A 23,508-nucleotide genomic window follows, 5' to 3' on the forward strand; every position below is an offset into this window, starting at 1 on the left:
GTAATCGTGAGAGAAGGGCCTTGGTCACTCTGACAAAGCTCCAGAGTTCCTCTGTGGAGATGGGAGAACCTTCCAGAAGGACAACCATATCTTCAGCACTCCACCAACAGGCCTTTATGGTAGAGTGGCCAGTCAGAAGCCACTCCTCAGTAAAAGGCACAAGGCAGCCCGCTTGGAGTTTGCCAAAAGGCACCTAAAGGACTCTCAGACCATGAGAAACAAGATTCTCTGGTTTGATGAAACCAAGATTGAACTCTTTGGCCTGAATGCCAAGCATCTCATATGGAGGAAACCTGGCACCATACCTACGGGGAAGCATGGTGGTGGCTGTAGGGATGTTTTTCAACAGCAGGGACTGGGAGACTAGTCAGAATTGAGGGATAGATGAACGGAGCAAAGTACAGAGAGATCCTTGATGAAAATCTGCTCCATAAGGCTCAGGACTTCAGACTGGGGAAAAGTTCACCTTCCAACAGGTGAACCTTGGCTGTGTGCTAACAGGACTTGGCACACAGCCAAGACAACGCAGCAGTGGCTTCGGGACAAGTCTCTGAATGTCCTTTAGTGGCCCAGCCAAAGCCCGGACTTGAACCCGATCGAACATCTCTGGAGAGACCTGAAAATAGCTGTGCAGCGACACTCCTAATCCAACCTGACAGAGCTTGAGAGGATCTGCAGAGAAGAATGGGAGAAACTACCCAAATACAGGTGTGCCAAGTTTGTGGTGTCATACCCAAGAAGACTCGAGGCTGTAGTCGCTGGCAAAGGGGCTTCAACAAAGTACTTAGTAAAGGGTCTGAATACTTCTAAATGTGTTTTTCTTTTGCAACAATGTCTAAAAAACATTATGGGGTATTATGTGTAGATTTATGAAGGAAAAAAAAACTATTTAATCCATTTTAGAATAAGGCTATAACATAACAAAATGTTGAAAAAGTCAAGGGGTCTGAGTACTTTCCGAACGCACTGTATGTACATATCAACCTCAATTACCTCGTATATCTGCACATCGACTCGGTGCTGGTTCCTCTGTGTATATGTTGGGAAGTAAGCATTTCACAGGTAGTCTACACTTGTTGTTTACGAAGCATGTGATAAATACAATTTTCTTTTATTTTATTGATTTTATTTTATTATTTTATTATTTTATTATTTTATTATTTTATTTGTTCCAGTTTAAATGCTTTAGGTAGTGTCCTAATAATGCTCCTAACCCTGGCACTCATTCTGAATGTGGTCGCAGGTGAATACAAATTTTAACTGTTGGATATACTAACTCTGGCTGGATTCCAATAGGAATAACACATCTTTGCAAGAAAGAAGTTTGTAACTTGCAGTTAGGGTTGCAAAATTCTGTTAACTTTCCCGAAAATTCCCAGGTTTACCAGAAATCCTGTAGACCTGGTCGTAAAGGCTGTTCAAGTCCAGGTAGACATTAGGTTTTGAGGCTGTATGGTGGCAGGGTGGAGATAACCACTTGTGCGTTGGGGAAAGTGGAATAAGCTTTATGGAATGTTTTAGTGTTGTTTTTCTCTTTTTCTTTCTCTCTCTTTTTCTCTCTCTTTTTCTCTCTATTTTTCTCTCTCTTTTTCTCTCTCTCGGAAATATGATAATAAGGGACGTGGTTTTGTTTCAAAGTGAGGTGTATGGAAGTTGATTAAGGCAGTCCCCGCACCTCTCTGATTCAGAGGGGTTGGGTTAAATGCGGAAGACATATTTTGGTTGAATGCATTCAGTTGTGCAACTGACGAGATATCCCCTTTACCTGTATTAGAGTAAAAATAGGACCTCAAAATAAGGCCTTATGAAATACGTATGGTATTGTGTTAAATATACTGCTCAAAAAAATAAAGGGAACACTTAAACAACACATCCTAGATCTGAATGAAAGAAATAATCTTATTAAATACTTTTTTCTTTACATAGTTGAATGTGCTGACAACAAAATCACACAAAAATAATCAATGGAAATCCAATTTATCAACCCATGGAGGTCTGGATTTGGAGTCACACTCAAAATTAAAGTGGAAAACCACACTACAGGCTGATCCAACTTTGATGTAATGTCCTTAAAACAAGTCAAAATGAGGCTCAGTAGTGTGTGTGGCCTCCACGTGCCTGTATGACCTCCCTACAACGCCTGGGCATGCTCCTGATGAGGTGGCGGATGGTCTCCTGAGGGATCTCCTCCCAGACCTGGACTAAAGCATCCGCCAACTCCTGGACAGTCTGTGGTGCAACGTGGCGTTGGTGGATGGAGCGAGACATGATGTCCCAGATGTGCTCAATTGGATTCAGGTCTGGGGAACGGGCGGGCCAGTTCATAGCATCAATGCCTTCCTCTTGCAGGAACTGCTGACACACTCCAGCCACATGAGGTCTAGCATTGTCTTGCATTAGGAGGAACGCAGCGCCAACCCGCACCAGCATATGGTCTCACAAGGGGTCTGAGGATCTCATCTCGGTACCTAATGGCAGTCAGGCTACCTCTGGCGAGCACATGGAGGGCTGTGCGGCCCCCCAAAGAAATGCCACCCCACACCATGACTGACCCACCGCCAAACCGGTCATGCTGGAGGATGTTGCAGGCAGCAGAACGTTCTCCACGGCGTCTCCAGACTGTCACGTCTGTCACGTGCTCAGTGTGAACCTGCTTTCATCTGTGAAGAGCACAGGGCGCCAGTGGCAAATTTGCCAATCTTGGTGTTCTCTGGCAAATGCCAAACGTCCTGCACGGTGTTGGGCTGTAAGCACAACCCCCACCTGTGGACGTCGGGCCCTCATACCACCCTCATGGAGTCTGTTTCTGACCGTTTGAGCAGACACATGCACATTTGTGGCCTGCTGGAGGTCATTTTGCAGGGCTCTGGCAGTGCTTCTCCTGCTCCTCCTTGCACAAAGGCGGAGGTAGCGGTCCTGCTGCTGGGTTGTTGCCCTCCTACGGCCTCCTCCATGTCTCCTGATGTACTGGCCTGTCTCCTGGTAGCGCCTCCATGCTCTGGACACTACGCTGACAGACACAGCAAACCTTCTTGCCACAGCTGGCATTGATGTGCCATCCTGGATGAGCTGCACTACCTGAGCCACTTGTGTGGGTTGTAGACTCCGTCTCATGCTACCACTAGAGTGAAAGCACCACCAGCATTCAAAAGTGACCAAAACATCAGCCAGGAAGCATAGGAACTGAGAAGTGGTCTATGGTCCCCACCTGCAGAACCACTCCTTTATTGGGGGTGTCTTGCTAATTGCCTATAATTTCCACCTGTTGTCTATTCCATTTGCACAACAGCATGTGAAATTTATTGTCAATCAGTGTTGCTTCCTAAGTGGACAGTTTGATTTCACAGAAGTGTGATTGACTTGGAGTTACATTGTGTTGTTTAAGTGTTCCCTTTATTTTTTTGAGCAGTGTATATATTTTTATAATGATAAAATATTATCTTAGGATATCACTTGGTGAAGTCCATAGGACTAGGATGATTTATTTGCAACACCCATTTCTCTGTTGGTTTAACACTCAGTGTTATTTTTTTATATATATTTTTTTTTATACTGGAGAAGTTGCTGTGTAGAGTAATTGGATTTAATTGTGTTTCACCTTGGGACTTGTATGGCTCTGTCTCTGTACGTGGAGCTCATCTTTCATTGAGCATGTGGTACGCTGTGGGTAAGCAGGGAGTTGTTTCTGTTTTAATACTGTAGCCTGTAATGGTGTGGGATCATTGTACACCACAGCAGAGGCATCACTATTCATAACAGGAAGGGTGAGAACAGCAAACATTCACCCATAGAGAAATTGAGAGATATGGAGTTGTCGGGGGGAAAAGGTTGGCCTAATGGTTGTTGCAGATCATCTGGCAGGTCTATATGACAAATTACAGGCGACATTTAAAGTGCCTGGGAGGAAGCTCTAGCTCCTCTATGTTATCTTAACAGATAGGGGGCCAGACTCAATCTGTGGAAGCAGCCAGCGCATCCAGTTGGACACATACATTATTCCCTGATTGAGTTGCCCAGTATTAATACAACATTTTATGAAATCTGCATACGCAAACAACTCTGTCCGTCCAAGGTGGATTATTACAAGGCCAGGAATCACTACTGTTATAGAAAGGTGACTGGCAGGCCAGGGATCACTACTGTTATAGAAAGGTGACTGGCAGGCCAGGAATCACTACTGTTATAGAAAGGTGACTGGCAGGCCAGGGATCACTACTGTTATAGAAAGGTGACTGGCAGGCCAGGGATCACTACTGTTATAGAAAGGTGACTGGCAGGCTAGGGATCACTACTGTTATAGAAAGGTGACTGGCAGGCCAGGGATCACTACTGTTATAGAAAGGTGATTGGCAGGCCAGGGATCACTACTGTAAAAGAGAGGTGATTGGCAGGCCAGGGATCACTACTGTAAAATAGAGGAGATTGCTGTGTGATCAAAATTGTGATTTGCCCCTTGTAAGCAAACTCTGTACTGTACTCTCGAAAGTGCAGAGCCCCCCTCCCCCCAGAAAATGCAGCGTTTTATGAATCCATAATTTAACAGATTGCTGAACAAGCTTTGTCGAGAGAGATCTGTTTTCTTGTCAGTTCAAATTAGTTTTAGTTTTTAGTGTTTTGTGCAGTGAATATTTCTCAAGCTGTCTGAAGTGACCTTGTAAGCACACACGCTGACACTCACACACGCACGCACACGCACGCACGCACACACACGCACACACACGCACACACACACCTACTTCGATCTGTGACTCCGACAATATCACCATAAACTGAGGGTCATAGTTTATTTTAGTTGATTAGGATCCTCATTAGTTACTGCACATGCAGCAGCTACTCTTCCTGGGTTCCACATAAAACATACAAATACATGACAAAGTACAGAACAGTTATAGACAAGAACAACATAAGATATTACATTAAAAAATGAAAAAATTCTAAGAGTTATATATTGGAAAGACACCAGGGGACAACAAAAATACTATTTACACAGTATCCATACATATTCATCAGTGGTGTAAAGTACTTAGGTCAAAATACTTTAAAGTACTACTTAAGTCGTTTTTGGCGTATCTGTAATTTGCTATTTATATTTTTTTCAACTTTTACTTTTACTTCACTATATTTCTAAATAAAATAATATACTCCATAATATGGTCCAATTCACACACTTATCAAGAGAACATCTCTGGTCATCCCTTCTGCCTCTGATCTGGCGGACTCACGAAACACAAATGCTTCATTTGTAAATGATGTCTGAATGTTGGAGAGTGCTCATGGCTGTCCGTCAATAAAAAAAAACAAGACAATTGTGCCATCTGGTTTGCTTAATATAAGGAATTTGAAATGGTTTATACTTTTACCTTTACTTTTGATACCTAAGTATATATTTAAAACCAAATACTTTTACTCAAGCAGTATTTTACTGGTTGACTTTCACTTTTACTTGAGTCATTTTGTATTAAGGTATCTTTACTTTTACTCAAGTATGACAATTGAGTACTTTTTTCACCACTGATATTCATATTCTTATATACAGTAAAGTTAAATTAGATATTTAGAAAGAGGAGGTGCTGTGATACAGTATGTTTTTTAAAATCTTTTTTTCCAAGATAAACTTGCTTTGTGATTGAGTAACTTCTGGTGGCAGATTATTCCATGATGACATGGCTCTACACAAAAAAATGATGGTTGTAAATAGTACCAGACAGGGGTTATTTGGCTTGTAACCACAGCAGATCCCTTTTCGGTGCTATATAGAACGTTTTTTAAAGGTTCAATAAAGAACCATGCTCACAAGGTTCTAAATGGAATGTTTATGGTGCTATGAAGAACTCTTTCAAAGTCATTTTAGAGAATTTGGCAGTACGTCCAACCGGCCTTACAACCACAGACCACGTGTAACCACACCAGCCAGGACCTCCACATCTGGCTTCTTCACCTGCGGGATCATCTGAGATCAATCACCCGGACAGATGATGAAACTAAGGATTATTTCTGTCTGTAATAAAGCTCTTTTGTGAGGAAAAACTAATTCTGATTGGCTGGGCCTGACAACCCAGTGGGTGGGCCTGGCTTCCAAGTGGGTGGGCTATACCCTTCTAGGCCCACCCATGGCTGCGCCCCTGCCCAGTCGTGAAATCCTTAGATTAGGGCCTAAGGAATTTCTTTAAATTGATGATTTCCTTATATGAACTGTAACTCGTTGAAATTGTTGCATGTTGCGTTTATATTTTTATTCAGTATATTTAGCACCATAAAAGTCTTCTGCTAAATTTACTATCCTTTTTGGGGCTATATTGATTTTTTTTATGGTTCTTTATAGAACCTTTATGGAAAATGTTTCTATGAAGAACCTTTCTCAATCTGAAAGGTTATTTGTAGATCCTTTTGAAGAACCATACAGGTTTTTTTTATTCCGGTCAGCCATATAATAGTTCAAATTCCATAGGTATTACTGTGTTAATTGACAAGTTGAATCAAGTGAGCTACCTCTGGAACAGCTGGGGGTCACTGAGGAGAGACTTGAGAACCACTGACTGAGCTAATCAAACGTAAACAATTGAGAAAAGACACATGTGCATCTTTCACAGACACCATTGCTGGCCATAGTCATATAGAATGGCATAACACAACATATTAGATCGGGAGCGCAACTTTAGTTTTAGAAGCGAGGGGGACATAAAAAATAATATATATCTTTTTTTCAGTCGGTTTAACACTCCAAACAGCATACCCGACCACTCAGGCGTTTTCATGGTCCTAAAGCACAATTTTAGCAGATTTTGTATCACATTCTAATGACAAAACTGGGCAGGCCAAAAATGCAATTTCAGAATATGGTAAAGACTTTCTTTTCCAAAATTGCAGTACCTGTATTAGATAAACTGGATAACACTCACGGTTGTATAAAAAGAGCTGTGCGTAAACCACGCCCCCCAAATATTTGAATGAGCCGCCATCCCTACATTTTAAATATCACTAAAAGAGCAAAGAACCCTTTTGTGAAATGTAAAGAACAATTGAAGAGCTCAAAGGGTTCTTGGAGTCATTATGGTTCCACTTAGAACAATCACCCTTCACAAAGAACCCTTGAGGAACCAACATTTTTCAGTGTGAATACATAACTGAGCGACGCATTAAATCTATTTTTGGTTTGGGTACAGTGAAGAAACCCATACTATCGTGTCTGGTGGGGTATGTACAGTACGAATCAAACGCTTGAACACACCTACTCATTCAAGGGTTTTTCTTTATTTTTAGTATTTTTCTACATTGTAGAATAATAGTGAAGACATCAAAACAATGAAATAACACATATGGAATCATGTAGTAACCCCTCAAATATATATATATTTATATTTGAGATTCTTCAAAGTAGCCGCACGTTGCCTTAAAGACAGCTTTGTACACTTTTGGCATTCTCTCAACCAGCTTCATGAGGTAGTCACCTGGAATCCATTTCAATTAACTTCACTAGGGTAGGGGGCAGCATTCGGAATTTTGGATGAAAAGCGTGCCCATAGTAAACTGCCTGCTACTCAGGCCCAGAAGCTAGAATATGCATATAATTGGTAGATTTGGATAGAAAACACTCTAAAGTTTCCAAAACTGTTAAAATAATGAGTATAACAGAACTGATATGGCAGGCGAAAACCTGAGGACAATCCATCCAGGATGTACTATTATTTTGAAAGGCTGTTTTTCCATTGAAAGCCTATCCACCATACAAAGACTAGGACCCAGTTCACGATCTCTATGGCTTCTTCTACATGTGGCCAGTCTTTAGGCATTGTTTCAGGCTTTTAGTCTGAAAAATGAGGGAGGTACCGCACTTTCAATGAGTGGACAGTGGAAATTTCCAGACATGAGTCCAGAGCGCGATCGGGAGCGCACTTTTCTTGTTTCTCCTTTTCTATTGACGAAGCTTTTGTCCAGTTGAAATATTATTGATTATTTATGACAAAAACAACCTGAGGATTGATTTTAAATATCGTTTGACATGTTTCTATGAAATTTTATTGTACTTTTTTGATTTTTCGTCTGTCTGTTGTGACCGTGCTTTTTTCCAATGGATTGCTGAACAAAATGTACCAACAAAACTGAGGTTTTTGGACATAAAGGGGGATATTATCGAACAAAATGAACATTTATTGTGCAACATGGACTCTTCGGAGTGCAACCATATGAAGATCATCAAAGGTAAGTGATACATTTTATCGTTATTTCTGACTTTTGTTACTCCTCTTCTTGGCTGCCAACTGATAGTAATGATTTGTCTGCTGGGCGCTGTTTTCAGATAATCGCATGGTTTGCTTTCGCCGTAAAGCCTTTTTGAAATCTGAAACAGCGGTTGGATTAACAAGAAGTTTATCTTTAAGCTGGTGTATAACATTTGTATCTTTTATGTATGTTTATTATGAGAATTTCCGTTTTGTTTAGTTTCATGCTCTGCAATTTCACCGGATGTTGTTTGAGACAGTGGATTATTGAACAAAACGCGCTAACAAAATGGAGGTTTTTGGATATAAACATTGACTTTATCGAACAAAACGAACATTTATTGAGTAAATGGGAGCCTTGTGAGTGCAAACATATGAAGATCATCAAAGGTAAGTGATTCATTTTATCACTATTTCAGACTTGTGTAACTCCTCTACTTGGCTTGTTACTGTTTGTAATGATTTGTCTGCTGGGCGCTGTTCTCAGATAATCGCATGGTATGCTTTCACCGTAAAGCCTTTTTGAAATCTGACACTGTGGTTGGATTAATAAAACGTTTCTTTAAACCCATGTATAACACTTGCATGTTTCATGCGTCCCACACCCACTAGTGAGGTTAACAGGATTCTTCAAGTGCTGTCGCAAACAATATCAAGCACCATGATGAAACTGGCTCTCATGACCGGCACACGAAAGGAAGACCCAGAGTTACCTTTGCTGCAGAGGATAAGGTCATTAGAGTTAACTGCATCTCAGATTGCAGCCCAAAATAAATGCTTCACAGAGTTCAAGTAACTGACACATCACAACATCAACTCTTCAGAGGAGACTACGTGAATAAGGCCTTCATGGTCGAATTGCTGTAAAGAAACCTCTACTAAAGGACACCAATAATAAGAAGAGACTTGCTTGGGCCAACAAACATGAGGTATGGACATTACACTGGTGGAAATCTGTCCTTTGGTCTGATGTGTCCAAATTTGAGATTTTTGATTCCAACCGCCGTGTCTTTGTGAGACGCAGAGTAGGTGAATAGATGATCTCCACATGTGTGGTTCTCACCGTGAAGCAGGGAGGAGGAGGTGTGATGGTGTGGGAGTGCTTTGCTGTTGACATGGTCTGTGATTTATTTAGCATTCAATGCACACTTAACCAGCATGGCGACCACAGCATTCTGCAGCGATACGCCATCCCATTTGTCTCACGGCTGTCAAAAGGATCGGACCAAAATGCAGCATGGTTGTAGTTCCACGTATTTGTTTATTCCGTGAAACATAATGCAATACACCAATTACTTTAAATAACAAAACAAACCGTGACGCAGAGAGAAAACACACTACTCAAAATATAATCACCGACAAAACCCAGGAAGAAAAACCCCTACTTAAATATGATCTCCAATCAGAGGTAACGAGGACCATCTGCCACCAATTGGAGATCAACCCCAAAAAAAACAACATAGAAAAACTAGAACTTAAACATAGAAATAGAAAACATAGAAAAACACAAACCACCCCCTGTCACGCCCTGACCTACTCTACTATAGAAAATGACATTTTACTAGGGTCAGGAAGTGACAGTACCCCCCCCCCCCTCCCCAAAGGTGCAGACTCCGAATGCAACAAAAACAAAAGAAACCAAAAAACAAAAGGGAGGGTAGGGAGGGTGACAATTGTCTATGGCGGCTCAAATGCAGTCCACATAACCTTAACCTCCAGCATAGGGGACGTACTCCCCGCTCCACCCACTGATCCTTCTGCTTTATTACCATCTGACCGTGGATCGTCGTCGAAAGAAACGGACTGTAGATCATTGCTGGAGGTTCTGGGCTGCAGGCCGCCGCTGGAGGTTCTGGGCTGCAGGCCGCCGCTGGAGGTTCCGGGCTGGAGAGCATCGCTGGAGGCTCCTGACTGGGGATGCGCACAGGAGGTCTGATGCCTGAGACTGGCATAGGTGGCGCCAGACTGGTAACACGCACCTCAGGGCGAGTGCGGGGAGAAGGCACAGGACGTACTGGGCTGTGGAGGCGCACTGGAGGCCTGATGCGTGGGACCGGTACAGGTGGCACCGGGCTGATGACATGCACCTCAGGGCGAGTGCGGAGATACTGGGTATACTGGGCCGTGGAGACGCACTGGAGGTCTGGAGCTTATGGCTGGCACAACCCGTCTTTGCTGGATGCTCAACCCAGCTTGACAACTGCAATGCGCGTGCACTGATTGCACCGGCCTGTGAGTGCGCCCTGACGACACAGTGCGCATCACCGCATAACACGGTGCTTGCCCCGTTACTTGCTCCCCATGGTAAGCACGGGGAGTTGGCTCAGGTCTCCACCCTGACTCTGCCAAACTCCCCGTGTGCCCCCCCCCACAATTTTTTTTGGGGGGTGCCTCTCGGGCTTCCGTCGTTTGCTAGCTCCTCATAGCATCACTGTTCCGCTTGTGCCATTTCCACCTGCTTCCATGGCAGGGTCTTGTCCCCTGCCATTTCCTCCTCCCAGGTCCAGGACGTCCTCCATTCTCTTTTCTCCCGAGCCCAGGATCCCTGCTCCTCCTGGGCACGCTGCTTGGTCCTTTTGTGGTGGGTGATTCTGTTACAGCTGTCAAAAGGATCGGACCAAAATGCAGCATGGTTGTAGTTCCACATATTTATTTATACGTGAAACGTAATGCAATACACCAAATACTTGAAATAGCAAAACAACAAACTGTGACGCAGAGAGAAAACACACTACTCAAATATAATCACCCACAAAACCCAGGAAGAAAAACCCCTACTTAAATATGATCTCCAATCAGAGGTAACGAGGACCAACTGCCTCCAATTGGAGATCAACCCAAAAAACAACAACATAGAAATAGAAAAAATAGAACTTAAACATAGAAATAGAAAACATAGAAAAACACAAAACACCCCCTGTCACGCCCTGACCTACTCTACTATAGAAAATGACATCTTACTAGGGTCAGGACGTGACAATTTGGTTTGCACTTAGTGGAACTATCATTTGCTTTTCAACAGGAAAATGACCCAAAACATGACCTGGTCTTCACAATTACCCGACCTCAACCCAATTGAGATGTTTTGGGATGAGTTGGACCGCAGAGTGAAGGAAACGCAGCCAACAAGTTCTCAGCATATGTGGGAACTCCTTCAAGACTGTTGGAAAAGCATTCCAGATGAAGCTGGTTGAGAGAATGCCAAGAGTGTGCAAAGCTGTCATCAAGGCAAGGAGTGGCTACTTTGAAGAATCTAAAAACTAAAATCTATATTTGGATTTGTTTAACACTTTTTTGGTTACTACATGATTCCATATGTGTTATTTCATAGTTTTGATGTCTTCACTATTATTCTGCAATGTAGAAAACAGTCAAAATAAAGAAAAACCCTTGAATGAGTAGGTGTGTCCAAACTTTTGACTTGTACTGTATGTCTGTTTGAAGAGTATTCAAATAGATTATACAAGTGGTTAAGGCACTTTCAACACACAAATGTTTCTTTAAAAAAGTACATTTCTCCTCAGCCCTTAACCATGAAAGACTATTGTGATGTTAGTTCTGTGTGCGGTTAAGGGCAAGGTGTGTTGCTCTGTTTTGAGCCAGATGCAGCTTTGCTAGGTCTTTCTTTGCTGCACCTGACCATATTACTGGACAGTAATCAAGATGGGACAAGACCAGAGCCTGAACAAATAGTCCAGTTGATTTTAGTGTCAAAAACACAGAACATGGTTTTACAACAGACAGACCTCTCTCCATCTTCACAACAATTTTGTCAATATGACTTGACCATGATAACTGACCATCCAATGTTACTCCTGGGAGTTCAGCTTCTTCAAATTTTTCAATGGTCACACCCTTTATGTACAACTCCAGTTGAGGTTTATGTCTTAGAGAATGTTTTGAACCAAATACAATGCTTTTGGTTTAAGACCAGTTTACTGTTAATTACCCATTCTGACACTGTAACTCCTTGCTAAGAGTCTCAGTGAGCTCACTGGCTGTAGGTGCTGATGTGTAGCGTGTGCAATCATCAGCATATGCAGTCATTTTAGCTTCCTGTAAGACCAGTGGCAAATAATTTGTAAAACTAGAGAAGAGTAACGGCCCAAGACAATTTCCCAGAGGGATACCGCACTGTACATTTCTGATGTTAGAGAAGCTTCCTTTTAAGAACACTTTCTGAGTTCTATTGGATAAGTAACTGTCAACCATGTGGTGGCAGGTGATGTAAAGCCAAAGCAAGGGAGTTTTTTCAATGACAAATTATGATCAATAACATCAAAGACTGCTCTGAAATCATGGAGTCAAGGTCAAATCAAATTGTCTTTGTCAAATGCTTCATAACTAACAGGTGTAGACTGGGGTGGCAGGTAGCCTAGTGGTTAGAGTGTTGGGCCATTAACTGAAAGGTTGGTGGATTGAATCCCTGAGCTGACAAGGTAAAAATCTGTTGTTCTGCCCCTGAACAAGGCTGTCATTGTAAATAAGAATTTGTTCTTAACTGACTTGCCTAGTTAAATAAAGGTTAAATATATATAAAACAAGAAGACTAACTGTGAAATCCTTCCCAACAAATAATAATAGAAAAATAATAACACATGGAATAAATCCACAATGAGTAATGATAACATAGCTATATACACGGGGTACCAGTACCAAGTCAAAATAAATCCACAATGAGTAATAATAACATAGCTATATACACGGGGTACCAGTACCAAGTTAAAATAAATCCACAATGAGTAATGATAACATAGCTATATACATGGGGTACCAGTACCAAGTTAAAATAAATCCACAATGAGTAATGATAACATAGCTATATACACGGGGTACCAGTACCAAGTTGACAGGTACGAGGTCATTGAGGTAGATAAGTACATATAGGTAGGGATAAAGTGACTAGGCGACAGGATATAGAATAAACAGTAACAGCAGCGTATGTGATGAGTCAAAAGAGCTAGTGCAAAAAGGGTCAATGCAGATAGTCCAATAGCTACCTGGACTAACTATTAGCAGTCTTATGGCTTAGGGGTAGAAGCTGTACAGGGTCTTGTTGGTTTCAGACTTGGTGCATCGGTACCGCTTGCCATGCGGTAGCAGAGAGAACAGTCTATGACTTGGGTGGCTGGAGTCTATTTCAGGGCCTTACTCTGACACCAACTGGTAAGGATCATTCTCAGCGTACTTAAGAATTCCATTACATTTCTACACCTCTGTGTTCATGATTTAACATTTTACCCCTCCTAACCTCCTAAGACAACAGTACTGTACTAAAGAAATAGAACGGCAAGAACGTAGAATGTCACATGAACTCACTTTCAAACATCTAAATAATTGAAATCTATCTGTACCCAACACTCTATTGCGATGACTCATTAAAAAAAGAACCTTAGATGGTTGGTTCCACCTCACATATTTAGCAGATGCTCTTATCCAGAGCAGCTAGGGTTAAGTGCCTTGCTCAAGGGCACATTGGCAGATTACACATAGTCAGTTTGGGGATATGAACCAGCAACCTTTTGGTTGCCAGCCAAACCTCTTAACAGCTAGGCTACCAGCCAGCCCACAACAGTCTAAAGTGATTTCCACTCCTTGTCTCCTCTCCTTCATTTATAGTCATTCTAAGCAACAGGAAAGGAAACCAGTACAGACAATTATTAAGATGCACCTCAAGGAGATAACGAATGCAGACTTGGAGCTCAGCCCGTAATCAACAATCCCCTGCATGCCATTATATCTACCTCCACAAGATGGCAGTGTGTCTGTTTGAATGAGTTAGAGTGGTTAGCGGAGAAAAATCTGCTATCAACATGGTGGCCGTGTTCTAGTAATGTTACACCTGTGTCTTCACCCTGACATGAATGTTAATGTTGTTCCTTGGTGAGCATGTCCCTGTTGACATTCACTGAACACATCCTCAGCTGCAGAACAAAACAATATTTCACTCTCTTCTCAAAAGTAGTGTCATGGTAGATAACTGGTCTGTGAGGTTATTTTACAACTCTGGATTCTTTCATGCAATCATTCCCCCCAATTGACAGTGATTTTGCAGCTTTGCGTCAGATATTTTAAAGTTTAATAATTCACATTATAGTACATCACCAATCAATACAAAAGTGGATATACAGTAAGTACACCAAAGAGGTGAGGTCCTAGCCAATATCTGCCACTACAATAGAGTACCACAGTATGAGTTGAAATACCCATAAAACCTAGTGGTCAAACACGGAAATGGTTCCAATCGTTTTTCCACCATTCATTTTTCCTAAAGGGGATTTTGAAACACTTCAAATAAGGGCTGTATTTTGTGTAGCCTCACCCTGGCATGACGTTTTGGTAACCTTGTAAATCTCTCTGGGACAAGATGGCTTTTATCAATATATTCACCTGTATTTACCCCCCCAAAATGAAATGCTTATTAACTGCAGAACTACAAATGCCTGTCTCAAGCTTCACATCACCAAAGATTATGGATATACTGACAAGATATATGTCTCTCCGCTCTAACAATGGGAGTCGTTGTCCACAAAGCGGCACGGCGGCCTTTCTAGGTCCCGCCTGTCATTTCTTTGGATTGGTGGATACATCTCATTATTGTAATCCTTTTTAAAATATTAGATGAGGGTTGTGAGGTCAACCGCCTGTATTCAATGGAGAGAAATGCTAGGCTACTAGCATCATTTCATGAATATGCATAGCTGTCTTGAGACAAGTCTGATATAAAGAATACCTGCGGGATTGTCGGGGGGTGGGGGGGTTTGGCCAATTTTTTCAAAATATTTCTCAACATATACTGAACAAAAATATAAACGCAACATGCAACAATTTCAATGATTTTACTGATTTCCAGTTCATATAAAGGAAATCAGTACATTTAAATATATTCATTAGGCCGTAATCTATGGATCCCGCAGGTGAAGATGCCAGGCCCACCCACTGGCTTGTCAGGCCCAGCCAATCAGAATTTGTTTTTCCTCACAAAAGAGCTTTATTACAGACAGAAATAATCCTTAGTTTCATCATCTGTCTGGGTGGTTGATCTCAGGTGAAGAAGCCAGATGTGGAGGTCCTGGGCTGGTGTGGTTACACATGGTCTGTGGTTGTAAGGCCGGTTGGACGTACTGCCAAATTCTCTAAAACTACATTGGAGGTGGCTTATGGTAGAAAAATTACCATTCAATTATCTGGCAACAGCTCTGGTGGACATTCTTGCAGTCAGCATGCCAATTGCACACTCCCTCAAAACTTGAGACATCAGTGACATTGTGTTGTGTGACAAAACTGCAGATTTTAGAGTGGCCTTTTATTGTCCCCAGCACACGGTGCACCAGTGTAATGATCAATCTCCACAGGTAGCGGCAGGTACCCTAGTGGTTAGAGCGTTGGACTAGTAACCGAAAGGTTGCAAGATTGAATCCCTAAGCTGACAAGGTAAAAATCTGTCGTTCTGTCCCTGAACAAGGCAGTTATCTTTTATTTCAGCTCATGAAACATGGGACCAACACTTTACATGTTGTGTTTATTTTTGTTCAGTATATTTTAAATTTAGGCTGTGGTAACACAACAAAATGTGGAAAAAGTCAAGGGGTGTGAACACTTTCTGAAGGCACATTAGTTTGCCGGTTTGCAGGCCATCCTCCTCATCTCTATCAGGTCCACATGAACTCCTCTCCAGATGTCGCTCTCATTCTCTGCAGGCACTCTCGACCGTGCATCTACGACCGATAGAACACGGTACCATTTGCATCAGTCTCAAGTCATGAATATTTATATAATTAATATAAAATCGGAACCTTTATCCAACCCACAGATTGAGATATAGTAAAGAGGAATTCTCACCTTTGACCTTTATCACTAACCTTGAATTTCCCCCAAACACTTTTTAATATGTTGTGAAATTACTGTATTTATTAGTAATATGGGACTACTGTGAAAACAACAGTTGAATTCCATCCACCAGGTTGGAAGAGGGTCCACAAGCCTTTGGCTACATACACTCAATGTATCTCCCACAAACACCTACCCAAAGGTCATTATTATCAAACCAGCTACAAGTTTTTCATTTGATACTGTCAGTGCACAGAGCTACAGGCATGTGGACTAGAGTATTTAACAGAATTTGTGCCAAAACTTGTACCAAGCTCATGATTACTGTTATTTTCAGTGAAACAGTCCATGCAGTTACAGAAGCAATTAGTGTTTCCAACAAAGTACAGCAATCAGTGATTAATTGAACTACGGGGGTTAGCAGCCACTCAGGTGGGTGGAATTCAGGTGGGTGGAATTCAACGTCTTGTTTTCGTTCTACTCCTCTAGACTCCAATATACAATAGAAGATCCGATTTCACCCAGGAACTCTGCTTTTCATGCAGTGTTTGTGAATGGGGCGGAAGGAAGAAAACAATCACTTTTGATCAGGAACTGGGTCAAGTGGGCGGGGCACCATAAGGTGAATACCATAAACCAGCGTTCCCCAACTGGTGGCCCGTGGGCTGAATTTTTGCTTGCGGGTGATTGTATTTCCCCGCCCAAGTTTTATGAGCAAAATAACAGCTTATTTAATTTTTGTTTATATTGTTGGACATAAGAGACTGTAAAAACACCAACAAATCAGCTCCAAGTGATTTTATTTTTGGAAATCTGTTCCAAAGTATTCCCATGCGTAATAGAGAGAGATATGTGATCCCATGCAAATGTTAGCAAGGTTTGAAATGAATATGTTTTAGTGAAATGTTATGTCTGCATGGGTTTCTTGAGGTCAATTTGCAGTCTACAAATGATTTGTAATTATGTTCAGGCCCCCTGACTATCCACACAAGAAAAATCAGCCTGCGGCTATGTCTAGCTGATGATCCCTGGCGTAAACAATTGACCCTTCGCTAAGCCCCGCCCCCCTTGGTTACTGATGCAACCTCAAACAACATTTTCCCCAATTCCCCATTGAACCACTGGCGAAATCCCCTCACAATGATTTCAAACTGTGTTTCTAATACACAATGGCTTGCTAATCAGGAAACTTTTGGCTATGTTGTGGTGGACTGTCATTACAATTCCTTCATGGGAACCTGGTCAAATGATGTTTGTACTGTAGCTAGCTAGCCACTGAATGGTGCTGAATTCACTGTCAGCATGCAGTCAAAGCTATACACACTTTTGGAGGTAACTCATGCTCTCGAATCGTATCCTGATGTTGACAGCAGATGGGAGTTGTATTAGTAACATGGATAACTTAGGTAGCTAACATACATTTTGAGAAAACAAGTGACATTAAGTGGCTAGCTAGCTAGCATTGGCAGCGTTTGGTGGTCAATGAGACTGAACTAGCTAGCCTGCTGAGCTAGCAAACAATGTAACAAAAGTATAATTTGGGATTAGAAAAATACTCCAACAGGCTCTGCATTTCAGGAATCACTGTAGCAAGTACTTCTGGTGCAGTGTTCAATTATTTATTTAAACATGTATTTTTTGAAGAAAACTCAGTTCTTTCCATAGCCCTCATTGGATTGCAAGAGAATTTGAGTATTTTTCTAATTCCAAATTATACTTTCGTTACGGGTGTTGTGTTGGAGTTCCTTGGTTCTCTCCTGGCTCATTCCCATGGCACCCACAGTCCTCAGTGACAGAGAGGCCAGGGTTATTGGCTGTGACGGCCACTTCTAGGAGGAAGACAAGGGGAATGATGACGGCCTGACACACACACACACACGCACGCACGCACGCGCGCGCGCGCACGCACGCACGCGCGCGCACACACACACACACACACACACACACACACACACACACACAGGGTGAGTGATGCTGTGCTGTCAGACTGTGAGGGCTGGAGTTGTCTCAGGTACATCTTTACAACGTTGTGACAGCGTTTCCTCTGTCAGCCTCTTGGCAGATGCCAATGAAGCTAATGGTCTGTTTTCGTTTACAACCATCACTCTACCTCTACCTCTGCTCTGGGCCAAGGATAAGCTGGGAGTGGAGGTGTGTGTGTGTTTGTGTGAGAGTGTGAATACGTGCATCCAGCATCCCTCACCCTGTGTGTGTGTGTGTCCGTGTGCATCCAGGAGCTGTGTGTGTTTGTGTGTGTGTGTGTGTGTGTGTGTGTGTGTGTGTGTGTGTGTGTGTGTGTGTGTGTGTGTGTGTGTGTGTGTGTGTGTGTGTGTGTGTGTGTGTGTGTGTGTGTGTGTGTGTGTATGTGTGTGTGTGCATGCGTCTGAGTGAGAATGTGTTTTTCTGTGTGAAATATGGTATGACTCCAAAATCAATTATCCTCTATCAGTTGCAATACCTTTCCAATGCTCTCTATCTATACAATTACATTCTAACCACTGGAGAGCACAGGGACATTACTACCCACTTAGCAGAATAATACCTGAAACATTAACTTCTCAAATAGCTTTAAATCAATTAATCTCCAAGTGCATTAAACTGGTGTTGGGTAATGCATGTCGCGTACAACTACTTACCCCAGGATCCACTGTCTTCAATTTATAGCTCCGCTCACCCGCTCAGAGCTCTTTAGAGCCATTTCATGGCAGACGGGAATTTACAACTCAATTCACAGGACCAGAGGGTGACTGTACCACTACAGGGAGGGAGGGAGGGAGAGAAATTGGGAGGGAGGGAGAGAGATGGAAAGTGGGGTGGAGTTCAGTACGTCCCCTGATTACCATTTTATGTCATTGCATCTAAATAAAGGACTTCTCCTTTATTGTGATACAAGAACTGAACACAACGCCAAACATCCACATCCAATAACGTCACGCTGGACCACCCGGAGTGCTGAACACAATGCCAAACATCCACATTCAATAACGTCACGCTGGACCACCCGGAGTGCTGAACACAACGCCAACATCCACATCCAATAACGTCACGCTGGACCACCCGGAGTGCTGAACACAACGCCAACATCCACATCCAATAATGTCACGCTGGACCACCCGGAGTGCTGAACACAACACCAACATCCACATCCAATAACGTCATGCTGAACACATATTAACATACATTTTTGATTCTGTCAGAGGATTGTTGTTTTGTGTCTATGGTAGTAAAGTGATCGTGGTACACTTAGGGTTCTCAACTAAGCTGTTAACACTTTATGTTTTATCCTGAGGGGAAACTCAAGCTGTGTACCAAATGGCTGCCTATTCCCTATGTAGTGCACTACTTTTGACCAGATGGCCATTAGGGATGCAGAGCATTAAAAGCATCCGATGTTGTTGGCACGCTACATTCCCCTGATACAAGGCAATGGGGGTACGCTGTGCCATTTTGACATTCATTTGCCATTATGGAACCGTTATCAGTGCTATTAAATGTGATGTGGAGAGACAGACAGACAGACATAGATGATGTTACGCAAATGAGAGCCACAAATGCCGCTTGTCACTACTCTTACTAAACTCGTACATGGTGGCAAGTGCTTAGTTTGGGGCTTGTTGCGGGTCTACTGTGTAGGTGGGTGTGTGTGTGTTCTCTCATTGTGTGTGTGATTAGTGTGTGTACACTACTGTGTGTATGTTTGTGCGCCAACCAAAACCTCATGATTTGCCAAGGACAGTAGAGGTCCCCATTAATACCCCATTAGCCCCCCCCAACCCACTCCTCCCCCCTAACCCAGTCCCAGCCCTAGGCTTTGTCTTCGTTAGGCCACTCTGACAAGCTCCCTACGCTTCTCAGAGAGACCCATTACTGTCCACTAACACCACAGACCCTGTGCTAACTACCAATCGCTATCTGCTGTCTCCCGTCTGCTATCTGTCTGTTCCACAGGGCAGAAGCCGGGTATAAAGTGGGGGATTGATTGTTAAGATGTCTCATAAATGTTCTTTATCTCTCTTCCTACTTCTATCGTAGCCGCTTAGGAGTCATTTGACCACTTATAATGCTGAAAGGTGGGTTCCACTCTCTCTATAGGGTGTCCAATCAAAATGTATATTTTGACTTATTGTGGAAATAATAATTGTGCAGATACTCCTGTAATAAAACCAATAGTCCAAACCTCATGTTTCTATCATAACCCGATCAAAACTTATTGGAGTTTTTACCATTGTAGGATGGCCAAGAAAAAAGGTGGTCAACAATCAGGAAAATAGGATAACGTCAGTAAGTCTACCTGACAGGCTCCCTATTAAACTTGTAATCTTCCTTCTTGAATCCAATATAGAGGTAAGATAGATATTGATTTTTAGACACGTAGTATTTTTCTATTTTAGTATACGGCAGTCATATTAATGCAAAATTCCTGTTATTTTTCCGAAGACTTATCACAAAATCAAGCGGATCTCTGTGAAATGTCAAGGAAGCACTGAGCGCACCCAATCATTTTAGTTTGAAAGCCTTTTACATTTAAAATTACAGCTCCGATCCCGTTAGCGGGATCAACAGCCAGTGAAAAATCAGAGCGCCATATTCAAAACCAAATCTAATAATTTCTATTTCTCAAACATAGGACTATTTTACACCATTTTATAGATACACTTCTGCTGAATCGAACCACGTTGTCCGATTTCAAAAAGGCTTTACAGCGAAAGCAAAACATTAGATTATGTTAGGAGAGTACATCGACAAAAATAACCACACAGCCATTTTCCAAGCAACTAGCATGCATCACAAATACCCAAAACACAGCTAAATGCAGCACTAACCTTTGACAATCTTCATCAGATGACACTCCTAGGGCATCATGTTACACAATACATGCATTTTTTGTTCGATAAAGTTCATATTTATATATAAAAATAGCATTTTACATCGGCGCGTGACGTTCAGAAAATATTTTCCCTCAAATACTGCCGGTGAATCAGCGCCACAATTTACAAAAATACTTGTCATAAACATTGATATAAAAATAAACTGTCATTCATAAAATTATAGATGAACATCTCCTTTATGCAAACGCTATGAAAGATTTCAAAAAAGCTTCACGAGGAAAGCACTCTGCAATAATCTGAGTACTGAGCTCAGAAAAATACACTAGGCTATACAGATAGCCACCATCTTGGAGTCATCTAAAATCATAAATTGCATTAGAAATATTCCCTTACCTTTGATGATCTTCATCAGAAGGCACTTCCAGGAATCCCAGGTCCACAACAAATGTTGTTTTGTTCGATAAAGTCCATAATTTATGTCCAAATAACTCCTTGTTGTTCGCGCGTTCAGTAAGCTACTCCAAATGTAGGAAGCGCGCGGACAATGTCACGACGAAAAGTAAAAAAAAGTTGTATTTACGTTCGTTCAAACATGTCAAACGTTGTAAAACATCAATCTTTAGGGCCTTTAGAACGTGAAGATTCAGTAATATTTCAACCGGACGGTTCCTGTGTCTTGAAAAACATTTTGGAACGGAGGATCCATCCTCGTGAACGCGCCCCAATGAAGTGATGTCATTCCCTTGGTGACCAAGTTCCCAGCCTTCTCATTCGGACTCTGTTCATCGTAGATGACTCAAACAAACTTTGTAAAGACTGTTGACATCTAGTGGAAGCTGTAGGAAGTGCACAATTATTACTACGTCACTGTGTATTCAGTAGGAAACGACTTGAAGAGAGCCCATGCATCCAGATTTCCACTTCCTGGTAGGATTTCTCTCAGGTTTTTGCTTGCCATATGAGTTCTGTTATACTCACAGACACCATTCAAACGGCTTTAGAAACTTCAGAGTGTTTTCTATCCAAATCTACTAATAATATGCATATCCTAGCTTCTGAGTTTGAGTAGGAGGCAGTTTAATATGGGCACATATTTTTTCTGAAATTGTCAATACTGCCCCCTATCCTTAAGTAGCTTTAAGAGGTTTTAATTCAGCTCGTGTCATGCTAATTTTGCAACCAGCGGAAACAACTTGGAAGACGATGACCACAAAATGTAAAATCTTCAAAACTTTCAGCGATAAAGCCACGCCGCTCTGTCAACAGGTGTGTATTACCCAACGTATTAGGTTACGAAATCTGACTTTTTGGTTACAATGTTAATGACATTTCTTTTTAACTTGGCAGGTCAGTTAACTTACATCTAGGCGTTCCGCTAGCGGAACGGGCGGAACCCCTAGCCAACAGCCAATGGGATCGCATGGCGCGAAATACAAAAACAACTAAAATACCACAATTCAATTTTCTCAAACATACGACTATTTTACACCATTTGAAAGATAAACCTCTCCTGAATCCAACTACGTTGTCTGATTTCAAAAAGGCTTTACAGCGAAAGCAAAACATTAGATTATGTTAGGATACCACCACAGCAAAAAAAACAACAACACAGCCATTTTCTTAGCAAGGACAGTCATTTTCCAAGCAAGGGTAGCCGTCCAAAAGCACACAACCAGCTAAAATTATGGACTAACCTTTGACGATCTTCATCAGATGACACTCCTAGGACATTATGCTAGACAATACATGCATTTTTTGTTCCATCAAGTTCATATTTATATAAAAAAAAACATTTTACATTGGCGCGTGACGTTCAGAAAATGTATTCACCCCAAAATTCCCGGTGAATGGGCACCATAATTTACAGAAATACTCATCATAAATGTTGACAAAATATATAACAATTAATTAAAGAAATATAGATGAACTATTCCTTTATGCAACCGCTTTGTCAGATTTCAAAATAACTTTACGGAGAAAGGACATTGTTCAATATTGTGAGTACTGAGCCCAAAGCTATTGAGTTAGCCGTCCAGCCACGGCATCCTCAAAACGCTGAAATATGTTAAAAATATTATCTTACCTTTGCTGATCTTCGGCTGAATGCACTTGGAAGGTCTCCCACTTCCACAAGAAATGTTCATTTGTTCGATAAAGTCCATAATTTATGTCGAAATAAATCAGTTTTGATGGCGCGTCCAGATCACCATTCCAAAATACATCTATCCACCGTCGACGAAAAGTTATAAAGTTCCCTCAGCGTTTGTAGAAACATGTCAAACCATGTTCACAATCAATCTTTAGGGTGTTTTTAACTTAGAATTTTGATAATATTCCAACCGGACAATAGCAGATTCATTACAGAATAAAAATAAAAATGGCTAGCCCTATGTGAGCGCGCAAGAGGTAAGTCAATGACACCAGGTCAACCACTTACTGTTCCGGGTATTATTCAATCAAATTGCATTGTAGACGCCTCAAACAAGGTTCTAATGACTGTTGACATCTAGTGGAAGCCTTAGGAAGTGCAAAATGACATCACAGACACTGCAGTTTAGATAGAACATAATTTGAAATTACTACAACCATGTGATATCAAACTTCCTGGTTGGATTTTTCTCAGGTTTTTG

The sequence above is a fragment of the Salmo trutta genome, chromosome 2, assembly GCF_901001165.1.
Source record: "Salmo trutta chromosome 2, fSalTru1.1, whole genome shotgun sequence".
NCBI lineage: Eukaryota > Metazoa > Chordata > Actinopteri > Salmoniformes > Salmonidae > Salmo > Salmo trutta.